Below are 13,696 nucleotides of genomic sequence, written 5' to 3' on the forward strand. Positions count from 1 at the left end.
CATGTGCAGAAATTGATGACAGTGCCCAAAATGAACCAAGTCAAGGCCGGTATTCACCACTGGAGGAGAAGAGGGATCTCCCTCACTGCAGTTAGCCCAAGAGGAAATCTAATTAACTTTATTTATAGAGGTTTTAAGATTGGAGTCACCAAAAATGCTTGCAAGGCAGAAGCCACAAGTCAAAAGAAGCAGCACAGCTATGTGGGGTGGAGGGGCAGGGCGCATGGAAAGGATTGGGGAAAGGGGGATTGGGGATTGGAGGAGACCACAGGGCTCCATGCCTGACTTTGTAAGCCCAGAGAAGTGTGAAAGCTAATATTCCTGTCAAACAGCATCCGTATGGTGCAAACTGAAATATATCCCGCTGGAAAACAAACAACCAAAAGAAAAGAGAGAGAGAGCAAGAGACATTCATTTCCTTTGCTGCAGAGTCAAGGAATCATCTTTTATAGGGCCCTGGCCAGAAAAGGCAATTGTTGAAAGGGTTGAAGGGAAATGAATTGTCAAAGGAGGCACATATTTGGATGATTAAATGTCAATATGTACCTTGAATTAAGAAAAAGGAATTTACACCTCATCTCACTGTGGCAGTGAAAACCAAATTAGAGTCAGACTGTAAATTTGCCAGCCAATAGATACCAATTCATTGGACTACCTAAAGGCTTTTTCTGCCCAGAGAAATGCCAAAGCAGAAGTTTCTCTGGGTGGGCAAGTTCCTCTCTGTGGGCAGCTCTAAGTTGCTGGGTTCTGTGAGCCCTCCAGGCTCCTCCAGGCTTTCCTGGCTCTGCTCCCCTGGCTCCCGGCCCCAGTGTGCACTCAGGGAGCCCTGATGTGCTGTGTCAGGCTGCAGGTCTCAGCTCCCTGGCAGATGTGCCTGCCTCTGTGCCACTGGGCAGGAACACCTGCCAGGATGTTGTTATGCTGGAGTTTTCCCAAGAGCTTGACTCCTTCCATGCTCCTGGTCAGCCAGTGCAGCTGTGGATGGACAGAGGTACAGAGCTCAGAGCTACATCCTCACTACTCCTGGCATGTGACAGAAGCTGCAGCATAAGGATGCTGCCACCTTTCCCTGGCTGCTCCCAGGGGCTGGCCAAAGGGTTGAGTGGTTTGCCCTGGCACGTGCAGGAAGCCTTTGGCAGAAATGAAAGGCAGAATTAAGGTCTCAGCAACTTGCAACTCTGCACTTGCTGACAAAACCCAACCCTCCTGGAGTGCCACAGGGGCATGGTTCTCTTCTATCCTCTTGGAGCACCTTAGAGTTCTCCTTTCATGCAATCTCCCTTCCTCACAGCTTTCTAGGCTGGGGAATGCACCCTCCTGTCCACAGAGGGAAGTGCAGCAGTGAAAGAGTTAAAAGATTCATGTTAATAAATTCAGGCTGTCTTTTCCTCTAGGGCATATTTACATATTAATGGATGGGAATTGTAATGAACCTGTCTAGGGAGGCTAAAGGGGAAATTATGCAAGGCTAGATGAGAAGGTGGAGGAGGGGGAAATGTTCATTTTCAGTGCTTTCCAACCCCTCAGCTGCAAAAGCATGTGACCAGCCTGGGCTCCAGGGCAGTGCCTTGCCTAGTGTGGGACACCCCAGAGTGAGCACAGAACCAGAGGGCAGGAGCTGTTTGGGCCCTCCTGCATCCCTCCTGCTCTGGCTTCCACAGCTAAGCTTCACACTGTCCCAGATGTTATTTTAAGCCCAGGGTCACAACAGCATATTTCAGCAAGCATGTCCCAAATCATCACCCCATCCTCCAAGGCAGCTCTTGGTGGGCAGTCACAAGAGCAGCTCAACCACAACTTGTTTTCAGCAGACAATCTCTCAGGGCCTTTCAACAACACTGTGTGTGCTTGGAGCAAGAGGCAAGGGAGCCAGGGAAGGGGATTTGTTCCAGGCTGGGCTGAAGTGCTTCCCTATCCCATCCCTGCTCCTTCACACCAGGCTGCTTGAGCCCTGCCACAATCTTTGTTGCCTCAAGCCCCAGAGCTCTCCGCATGCGAACCCAAAAGCCTTTGACAGCCCATGAAAAATGCCAGGAGCTTTGCCAGGTCTGCTTTCTCTGCTTGCTGCTGAGGCCTCAGTGTGCAATCCCCACTCCAGCCCTACAGATTTTATCTCAAGAAGAACAAATAATCTGTTGCTTTTGCCCTGCAATATCAGATAGAGCTATAAATCACTAGATAGGAGCCTAATTACTGGGCCTCTGATCTGATTTAGATTGGAAGATGGAAAAAGCAGCCTTTATTTCTGAAAGCAATAGAGCACTTCTTCAGAACATTGATGGGTCCTCCATGTACCTCAATAGCTACAAATGGTTTATGCCCATGCAAATGAGATCAGGGCAGGACCCACTCAAATTAGCAGGATACAAAGTGGCTTGCAGATTTTCTGTTGCAGATTTGGTTTCTCCCCCCTCTCTCTCTCTCTCTCTCTCAACCCCCTGCTTTTGGTGACTGTTTTATCTCTGCTTGTAAAAGTCAGTGCAGCTCCAGTTGCTCTGGGTGAGAAAGATGAGGTCTGATCCAGCATGGTCAGTGAATGAGAGCAAGACTTTAAGAAGCTTCTGCTAGGTGAGGGTTGTTCTGCAACAGGCCTAAATGCTTCCTCCAGAAACAGGGAGCCTTCCCAAATCCTGTGCTGTTTCTTTTTGACCTGCCTGGTTTTGGTGGGAAGTGTGAGGGGACACCAACTGCAGTGTTTGGGGGTTCACTGCTGCTGGGATTCCTGAGGACTGGACGGTAGTGATGGATGCACACAGAACTCATGCATTCATCACTCCTGCTCTGAGGGACTTAGGAGCCCAATGTCCCCACAGGGGTGGCAGACTTGCCCCTCAATCCCTCAGAAGCACCAGGACCCAGAGACCAGCCCTGATTCAGGTCCTGGAAGGTGCAGAGCCAGCCTGGCTGTCCCCTGGGCACAGCCTCCTCCAGCAGGTGCTTCAGGCTGGGGGCTGGATGCTGGGATGCAGGGTGATTGCTGAATATTTCTGCAGCCTTGGTGCACCAGGGTAGCCCATATTGGGAAGCTTCTTCCTGACATAAGAATCTGCATGGGCTATGCTTAACATTTTGTCATTTTTTTATACAAATGTGGTGCTGTGCCTGCTGTCAGACCCCATCAGCATCTTCTGCCAATCCCCATCCATCTCCTGCCTTCCACAAAAACTCTGAAGCTTTCCCCATTCCAGGTGTCAGGACACACATGGTCTGTGGTCATGTTATTACAACAAGGATTTTAAAGCAGATGTATGTGAGGTGGGTAAAACAGGCACATGGGTCCCTTAATCCCAGAATTTTAAGTGCCATGGGGATTAGTCTTATATCTTTGGCTGCAGGATTTGGGGATGCAGCAGAGCCAGAGAAGTGAATCTGTGAAAGCGAGTTGATCCCCTCCTCTCAGTTTGCTGTAAGACAAAGGCAGAGCAAGGGATCTGCTTTGAGAACTAGATTGAAGCCAGTAAGGGATGTGGCATTTTAACCTTTAACATAGCCTGTGGCATTTTGCCTCTAACACACATTATATCCCCTATGGCTGTGAAGCCAGGAATCACTCCTGAAAACCCTCCAGCCCTGGTGCAGTATTTAATCATGGGCACAGAGATCCTAGCAGCTGCCTTCTTTGGGGACATCACTGTTTGCAAGTTGAAAGAGAAATGCCTGGCTTGAATTTCCCAGTGTTTGGTTAAGCATCCGGCCTCAGTGATAGGATTGAAGCTGAGCTTTGAATGACGTTTTTTGCTCGGAAGAAAGGGCTGGGGAAGAGACATTTCTCCCTTGGGCTTAAGATCATAAATAAGGCAGTGTTATATAAGTGTGACTATAACCTATTTATACATAGTGTCAGACTCATACACTCAGGCTATGAATGGCAAATCTCCCACTAATTTTTATGAATGTAGCAGTGGTACCTGTATGAGTTTTGAAACAGCAGTGGAAATTCAGGCTGTTCTGTGCCAGCAGTAACTGGGACACCCCTCCAAGTTACACTGAGGGAGGCATGACTTGTCTCTGGCACTTTTACAGACACAGAGGGTGCAATTGGCTTCCCTTGTACCCATTCCTGATCCCAAGGCCCAAGTGGCAGGCACCAGGGGAATGGATACCTGCTGCTTTTCCTGGGACAAACCCAGTCTCTTGTCCCTGAAGCAGTGGGCTGGGCAGGACTGGGCTCCTCAGAGGCTCTTTTAACAGGACTGTGCCCTCTTGTGAGGCGTGGAGATGCTGAGGGTCCACCCAGATGGCAGGACATGGGAACCCAAAGTGTGGTCTGGCAAGGCCAAACCCACATAAGGAGCATCAGCTCGCACGAGTGTTAACCAGGGCAACACCTTGCTGCAGGCCCCCTGCATGCTCTGAGTTACATCAAAGTAAAAGGATAAATTCCTGGAAGGAAAGCACATGGGTGGTTACTGAACACAGGGAGATTGCTGAGCTGGAACTGTTCAGAGGCCAGAGGTGTAGCTGAACTCCTCCTGGCACACACCTGTGCTATTTCTGTGTGTCTGTGCCTCATACTGGTGTTGCTCAGTGTAAAGCTGCTGAGCAGAGGGGTTGGAACCAAAGTGGCCTCACACAGGCCAAGGCAGGCCAAGACTCTGTGTGTCTGACTTGGCTGGAATGGCCTGATGCCTGCCTGGGACCAAGACAATAGCAACTGCACATAAAAAAAAATCAAAGGAAGATTTATACCCAGAAATTACTCCTGAGGCACAGAGAGTCAATCATCGTAATTGTGACGAGACAAAACCCCAAATCAGCTTCAAGTTTAAAGACAGGCTTTTTCCCTCTCCATTGCCTCCCAGCCTGGGCTCTGCCTTGGGCCCTGTCTCAGCACAGCAAACAACCACACATCCCTCTCATGGGCCCTGTGCCAGCAGCCATGGACCCCAGAGACCTGAGCATCACAGCCATCCACAGGAAGCTGTGACAAGAGGAGAAAGTCTGAAATCCCTCTGGGGCTTCTTTGTGCCTCCAGTTAATCTCCCTTCTCTGCTCCACAGATGATCTCAGCTCCCGCTGCGACCTGATCACACAGATCTGGCAGGGACACGTGGCCCTGGCTTGTCATGTCCTGCTGTCCCCTGCCGGAGATGAGACAGCCATGGGGTCAAGTGTGGATGGCCCAGGGGGTCAGAAGTGACCGCAGCTGCCGTGATTTTTCCCTAGACACCCCCAGCAGAGCCCTGTGACTGATTCACCTCCTGCCTTGGTGCATCAGGCATTGACTCACACCCAAAAGTACGTCAGATGGTTGTGTCTGTGAAGGTCTTCATGGATTTGCCCCAGGCGTCCCCACTGAACTCTAAAGCTGGGCCTTCTCTGAGAGGTGGGACAGATGGGAGACCTTTGCTGGCCAGGCTCTGTGCCTCCAGAGGAACCTGAAATGGTTCAATTCCTCCTTCAATTCACTTCTCAGTGGGTTCCTGTGACAGTGTGAGGTCTCTCTTGTTGAAACCAACACAAAAAAAAGGCTTTATCTGAGAAAGGCCTGATCCTGCTGCCTTTGCCTTGGTAGTTCCATCAGGGGCAGAGGCAAGCAGCAGAGACCTCGGGCTCTCAGGCTGCTGCCAAACATATGCTCTCAGGGCTGAAATCAACTTCTGCAGCAGTTGGCATGCAGACAGACAGGCACATGCCGCAGCCTTGCTGGCAAGAGTTTATGCCCTTGAAAATCTCTCCCAGAAGCTCACTTTTTCTGCACTTTGCTTTGCCCAATGCATTCAATAAAGGGAAAAGAAAACCCCAGAAGAACAGGAAACAGTCTGACAGACTACTTGCCAGCAAGAACCCACCACTGAGCTGGTGACTCTCTGAGCAGCCCTTTCAAAGGGCTTAGGTCACCCCAGGAGTGTTGTCAAGCACCAGCAGCAGAAATACAGAAAAACCCCAGTAAAGACAGTAAGTAGTACAACGGCAGGAACAGCAAAACCAGTAAAACTATGTGCTCAGTAGTAGATGTCCCATCCAGTCCAATAACATGGGGAGCACTCAAAGGATGTTCATTCTCCAGCCGTAATAAGGAGATGTAAAAAGTCCAGCTGGATCAATGACCTGGCTGCAAGGGCAGCTGACCTGCTTCAGGCAATTTGGAAACAGCAGGAACCTGCGCAAGTGAGCCAGTGCTTCCCAGGCCACTCTTCCCATCCTGTGCAATGTGCCTGGGGGACTTCCTGAGCCAGTGCTGGGATCTGTGCCCCTAATAACCCCTAATAGGTATTTCCTCCATGAATAGGCCTGGGTGCTTTTTGAACTCATGCAAATGTTCAGCATCCACAGCATCCTGCAGCGAGGAGTTCCACTGCTTCATTATGCCAGAGCCGTTTCCTTGGGCTGGCTTTGAACCTGCCACCCCCTTGTTTCACTGCTCCTCTCCATTTCTGTCCTGGAAGAATCAGTCATCTCAACACATCTCCTCTCAGCTATGGGAGCAGAAGAAATGGCATCTTGCTGCCCTGTTTGGGGAGATAACAGTATTGCATTGAATTATCTAATAAAATCAAAGTGTAATTCTGCCCAACAGATTGAAAAATATTGCTCTTTTTGCAGGGCAACTCTCTTTGTCACACAAAGGATGCATTGACCTGCTTCAAGTCAGCATTTGTAGACTGCTCTTCTCCACCAAGACTTGCCACATAACTGTGTCAGGAGATCATCTTTGAGGCTGGCAGAGTAGAGCACCATGCTCTTCTCAGGGGATGAAAATGATTTATGCCAGTGAGGGCTCCCCAGGTTTCTGGTTATTCAAGCACTGTCATTCTGGGCTCTGAGCTCCAGCTCAGTGAGCTCATGGGGTGTAACACGACTAGCAGAGAGGAAGCTGTGTTTTTGTAGAGTGTGGCATAGCAGGGGAGCCCATGCACATCTGGTCTGTGCTGCCAGCACATCTCACCAGTGGCTGACAATAAAGGGAGATGTGGCCAAACAAGCCCCTCTGAAGGCAAAGATGAATGAACAGATAGGCTCCAGCAAGCTTTGCATAGGAGGCAAAATATGAGGGTGTGACAAGTCACAAACATACACAAATGGGTATGTCAGGTCTGGGGGTTGTTCTCACCTGTTTTCAGCATCACTACTGAGAGCCTTCAATACACAGCTCCAGAGACAGGGCCATCTGTTTTGCCATGACAGCTGGCAGCTAGCAGAGGCCACTGTGAATAATCTGCCTCCTCTGGAGTCAAACTTGCTAAGAAAAGCAATTTCAGCCATGTCAGATGAAAGCCACCTGCTGCCCCAGCCAAAGGCATGGCAAGCGTGGGCACTGTGGCACCAGGTTCTCCCAGCTCCCCACCACATCTCTCTTGTGCTGCAAGGCAGCAGGATTATGGGACAGAGGAGGTTCCCAGCAACATCTCTTTTCACTCTTGAATTTTAGCAGGGAGAAGCTGCAGTAGAGCTGTTTGCCTTGGGTGGACTTTCCCTGTTTCTTTGGGGTTTTAAAGATTTTCTTTTGAAAAATGAAGAGTTTTCCTCTCCCTCTCTCTCTCTTCCAGAATCCCTGGTGTGAGCGTTGCTCAGTGGTTGAGAGAGTGTGTGAGTAATGGTACTGGGCATGAGGAAAGACTGACATAGGAAATGAAGTGTGGAGAAGGAAGGGGTGCAGACAGTGCGGCCCCACAGGCTCTCCAAAGGGCAGAGAAATGGTGACAAAGTGCACGAAAGAGGAAGCAAAAGAAAAAAAGAGGAACTGCCAACCCTCCACTGGGCATCCTCTGGGGAAGATATGCAAGACAAAGTCCCCAAAGTGAGTAATGTGTGGCCAGCTGTCACAGCTGCCTGCTCCAGTGCTGTGCCACCTCTGGAAGACTTCTAGGGAGACACTGACCTTGCTACACCACAATCCTGAAGCCCCCTTTGGCTGGTGTTGATTCCACATGCCTTGCTGCAAGGGGAGAGGGGTGGTCTGTAATCACAGGGACCCCTGGGGATGGCCCTCTCCTTCCCAAAATTTGCTAGGCTTCCTCATGCAGAGAAAGGACCTGGCACCCCGTCTGGGAGACACAGCTCCAGCTGCTCCTTTGCAGCCTCCTACAATCCTCTGAGTATCCTTAGGGCTCTCCTGAATAGAGGAACACCCAGCTGGTGGGCCTGGCCCAGGTCTGAATGCACTGCTTGGAGAAGTTAATCTGAATTATAATTTCAAATGTTGCCACAAAAAGATGGCCAGATACTTTTAAAGAGAAGTAGCCTTGAGACTATCCCAATAGAAGTAGGATATTTTGGGAGGGAGGGACAAGCCCACTGTCAGCACCAGTGAAGCCACCAGGAGGCTTTGCAGATGGGAAACTGAGACAATTTTCCCAGAAGCAAGGAGCTCAGCAAGGTTATCACCACATTAAGGGAATCTTATTAATCAGAAATAGGGCCTGGGGTCTCCTGCTGAGGTAAATCCAGAGGTGCAATTGCAACCCATGGCAGTCCATGGAGCCCCCTAGCACCATGTCTTGGTTTCAGTCCCACCCAAACTCCTGGGCTGATGTGTGTCATGTAAGCCAGAAGAGGAAAGGAACATTTCCAACATGAGGGTTTTTCAAAGCTGTCCCTTGTGTTTGTTTGGCCATGTAAAAACTCACTTTTATCTGCAAGGAAAATTTCTGTAAATGTGGTCACAGAATTACTTTGCAGAAAAACTTTGAGGGCCACAATGGCATCACTCCTGCAGTCCTCCTGGGCCAAGGGGAAACCTGCCTGGCGCCCCTTCCCTGCATTTGGAGAGCAAAGTAGAAGGAATATATCCTTGCAAAGTAGCAAGGACACTTCCTTGCATGAGGGCTGGCCTCCCTCTTTCTATGTGCTTGGAAAAATCTGCAAAGGTCTCAGGACAAAGCTGAGCTTTCTAATTCTCATCAAATCTGTTGTGATAATTTTCATCTTTTCCTCCCTGAATTACACATGTCCCTATCGGCTTTGCTGCCCTGTTGGTCAGGACATTTCTTATACCACTCATTCATTTTTGCTGAACTTCCTTGATTGAGGCTGTTGGAAGAAGAACAGCTGTGCCAAAGCATTAGGGACTGTAAAGGGCTTGGCAACACCAGAACCGTGAGGGTAGAGCATCCTTCTATCCAGCAAACTGCCACTAGGGCATGCAGCAAGCACTGACATGCACGTGCCTGCTGTGTTGGTGTCTCATGGGGAAGGGGACTGGGATGAAGGAGTAGTTTTAATTGTACACACAGCCTTTTGCCCCAGTCTCACCTGCTGAGTGCTGGTTTGGGGCACACACATGCTCCAGCATCGCCGGTGCCTGTTGCATGGGGAGCAAAGGAACACTGAGCCGGCATGGAATGGTGTTGCATTAGTTCGTTTCCTTTTCCCTGACACAGGAGAAATTTGTCTTGCATTTGTGTTGTTTCCTACCCACTTGGAAAGGAAGAAGTGGGTGGTGGCCACATCCCCTTCCCTGAGGGCCGTCCCTGGTGCAGGGGGCCCTGGGCCGGAGAGGAGGGAGTGGAGGGGGCCCAGTTCCTCATGGCATCCACTCAGAGCATCTCAGACTGAGCTTTTAACCTGTCATCACACAGCCAAGGGTCAGCTCTGTCTGCCACACACCCTCCTCATCCTCATCTGACCGCCACAGCAGCACAGATTGCGCCTCAGTGCCCAGCGATGATGGCTGCAGACCTGCTCCCCCACCACAGCATCTCTTCCTTAGTATGAAATCCCTGGCAGGCAAAATGTCCTCTTTGTCCCCTTGTCCCCCAGAAGCTATGCCATCCTGCATTGTTCATTGCTCAGTGGGGAGTTTTCTGGCGTGACTGCAGGCACCAGCAGGGAGGCTGTGTAGCTGCTGCTGGCCATGAGACACAAAGTCCCAGCAGGGAAGGCTGGCCTGGCTCATGAATGACCGCTGCTTGCTCGATGTAATGAGCAAATATTGTTAACAAGCAGCTGTAATCTCCTGGCTTTGTGTGCACTCCCCCCTGCTGCTCCACACACAGAGGTGATGTCAGGGAAGACATGTCCCTCCCTGACACCCTGTGTGCTTCCTCCCTGGGATCAGCAGAGATGCTCTCTGGAACTACACCAGCCAGCAGTCCCTTTCCACCTTCCCTTAGTGCTGCAGCCTCTGGGCCAGCATGTGACGGTGTGAGGATGCATCCATTTGTGCCCAAACACCCAGACCAACAGAGTGCCCCTCTCACTCAAGTGTGGGGTAGGGGTGAAGGGGGCAAAGCCTTCAGCTCAAACAGCTATTCAGCCTTGCTGGCATATTTAGGCCATAGATGCTCCCTCTGAGGGACAGTGCTCTTTGGCATTAAGCGCTGACTACAGCATTATCATTTTGTTGATGGAAGAGATGCTAGGATTAGGGGCAGAGGAAAGAAAGGGATGGAAACGTGCTCCATTTCCTAGAGACAGCGGCTTTTTTCTCCTCCCAAATTGCCCAGCCAACCACAAGATGAGTCACTGGTCTCCCGCATTTCCACCTGACCCACTTTTGGCTTGTCAGGGCTGACTGCAGAGCTTTTGTTTCTGGGATGCACATATGCACAGCCATGCAACTGTGATGCTTTGGGCTTCTCCTCTGTGAAATAACCTGGAAGCAGGGAAGCTTTTCAGCCCTGGGCTTCCCTTGAAGGCACAAAATTACATCCATCCCAGGCCACAATAATCCAGGCTCCCGCTAGGAAGGTCCTGGGGGCCTTGCCTGAGCTCTGCAGGGAGCTTTGATCCTGGCTGCTCCAAGCTGAGCCTGGGGGTCCGGCGCTGTGAAGCCGTTATCCCATAGTTAGGTTTCCCTCTGGGAAAAGCTGAAAGGAATAAACAGCAGATGGGACAGCTTGTTCTGCTTGCCTGCTAATGGGTTTCAGTAGGCTGTTCCCGATTTTCATGCTCCTGTCTGTGAAAAGGTACTATGACGTGTCATGACACTCACACAGCCCAAAATAAAAGCACCTCAGAGGTGCCCAGGTAACTGTGCCCACCAGGTCACTGTTTGCCTCCTCAGTGCTGTGCCTGGCATGGACCTCTTCTTTTCCAAAACCAGGAGCAGCACTGTCTCAAACCACAGCTGAGTTGGAGAGATGAGAAACACAGATTAGTGGCAGAAAGCAGAAATGGCATTCCAGGCACAGGAACAGCCTTGGGCAGCAGTATAAATAGTTAGATGCTCGCTCCATTTTGTGCATGGTGGTGTCATCTTTTTCCACCACCCAAGGGAAATTCCCATGGGTGAAATGTCCATCCCAATTGTATTTTCCATGTCCAACTCATTGTACTTCCTCAGCCTTCACATCTTGAAGGATGTTGCAGGGGACTTGCCTTGCAACCAGATCATGTCTTGCTTTCACCTCCCTTTGCTGGCCAAAGGGATGGCTTGTTCCTCTGTTCTGAATGATATTTGTGTGCCTGTCTCTCTCTGTGGCTGCTGAAAGGGCCCCTGCCTGGCCTCTGGTACCTGCAGCCAGTCCCTGGCTTACTTTGCCTCTCACCATGCTTTGTTGCAGTGTTTTAGGATCCCAGATTCAGCTAAGTGTCTCAACACCTCTAGCCAATGGCTATGGCCCTCATGGCTCAGGTGCAGGGCAGCAAAAAAGTCCAAGCCTACCCACAGGGCATGGTGGGATTTCAGGAAAAATCTGCTAAGAGAGGCAGCGAAGGGGAAGGTTGTGCTTATATGGCTGCTAAAGGTACAAGGAATAGTTCTTCTACCTTAGGGCTGCAAAAGCCCCATTTGACTCAGGACCTATCCCTCACATGGCAGCATCCAGGTTATCCCAGATCCAATTCTAGCTCCACTTGTTCTGAATGGAGGACATTTAGTGTTAGACTGAAAATCCTTCCTTAGCTAGCTACTGACAGCTGAAGGAGGTCTGTGTGCATGCGCTGTCTGTTGTGTACCCGAGATGTTCACAGCTCCACCACAGCAGGGCAGCCATGAAGTGGCACCTTCTTTTGGCTGTCCCCACCCCTGACAAACCCTGAGAGCAACAAAGCCAGCAAAAAAATCATGCTGTTCCTGCCCACAGGCTGTAAAACGTGGGAGAAGGAGCCCACACACCCCAGCGAGCAGCTTCCCAGGCATCTGACCACAGTGAGGGCTGAGGGCCAGGTGCTGATGAAATGGCCTGTTTATGTTTCCAGTGCACATGGCACTAATTACTGGTGTCTGTGCTCTAATCCATGCTCTGAGGGCAAGCCAGGAGGTGAGGCTGGGCACGCCTGCCCAGTGTGTGGGACCCAGCCCTGGCAGGGTCCGGCAGGGGGGTGAGGTGCCCGTGCTCCGCGTGTGCAAGGCATCCGACCTCTGCCTGGGCCCTGGTCATGTCCACTGTCCTGTGCAGCAAAGCCATGCTGCCCAGCAGGAAACCATCCAGAAAGCCTTGCCAGGCCCTGTCTCCCAGATTCTGGAAGGATTTGGGATGCCAGGGACTGGTACTGCCTGTGCTGGAAACGTGCTGATCAAGGCAGGGCTGGGGCTAAACCCGTGCCGGAGTTGGCTGCACCCTGGCTCCCATCTGAGGAGGTGGCTCCCTTGGCCAAGGTACACTCCTCCACAAATGCTTACAATATTTGGCACTGGCTAAGTCCCTGACACTCTGCGCCAAGATTTTGGGTGGTGTGACTATTTGTTACACCCTGGAAAAGTGGGAGACTGCATTTGTTTGGAAATCAGGGGTTGTTTATTCAGCTCTTCCCATGATCGTCTCTGACAAATGAGAAACTGTTTCATGAAGCTTTTTCTACTTTTTTTTAATGGGAACTTCAACTTCTGACGTGACATTTCTCAAATGTCAGATTTCTCAACCTAGTACCTATGATAAACTGCACCTACTTGCAGCCTCATAAGCCCAAAAGAACCAGATCCTTTTCATGCCTTTCCCTCTGCCCCCAAGGTCAGCTTGTGTTAGAGTTCTATCACATCCTTCTATTAAGTTTCTTTCCACCCCAGAGCAGGGCACACAGACTGCTGACCATGTTTCCTTCCCAGCCACAGCCTAACACTGTGCCCCATTGCTGATGTCCACATCTGGGGAACTCCTTCCCAGGTGACTGGCAAGGATAAAACCCACTCCTTGTTTCAGGATCTGAGGTACATAGCAAAGTGTTTGCAGGAGGTGCAGATGTACCTAGGGTCACTAACATACAAGCCACTGCACTCAGCCAAGTCTGGGAGCATTCATGAATGCCTGGATTTACCACAGCAGAGCAAAATTTAGGCTTTGATTAAAAAAGAAAGAAAGGAAATCCCACATAAATATTTTAGGTTTCAAAGGAAGATGATGGCTTTTCAGTGGTGAGAAATATAAAATTGTGCTGAAAGTCAATTAAGCAAGCAAGTCGTGTCCTTTTCTCCAGGCTTCAATTTGGGAATGACATAAATTTGCTAAATCTCCCTTTGGGAATGACTTTTAGCTCCACTGTTAAATAACATTACTGGAATTGCAATGAGAAGAAATCAGAGGAATCCACTGATATACGAACCTGACAGAAGAGAATGGGGTTCATCTGAAAATGTGGCCATAATTCTTCTCTTTGCATTATTTCCCCACTTCCTGCACTTTCCTGCTTCTCCCTTTGTGCTAAAACCCTCAGCTCAGCTCAACTCCCTCAATTGCAGCAGGAGTGGGGCATCTCCACAGAGACAAGTCAAAGAGACACCCACGAGGGGGACTGAGCAAAATTTGGGCTGAAGTCAACTCCTGGGGCTCTCCTCAGTCCATAGGGCATAGCTGTTGAATAGCCAGCACTTCCT

The sequence above is a fragment of the Agelaius phoeniceus genome, chromosome 4 (assembly GCF_051311805.1).
Source record: "Agelaius phoeniceus isolate bAgePho1 chromosome 4, bAgePho1.hap1, whole genome shotgun sequence".
Classification (NCBI taxonomy): domain Eukaryota; kingdom Metazoa; phylum Chordata; class Aves; order Passeriformes; family Icteridae; genus Agelaius; species Agelaius phoeniceus.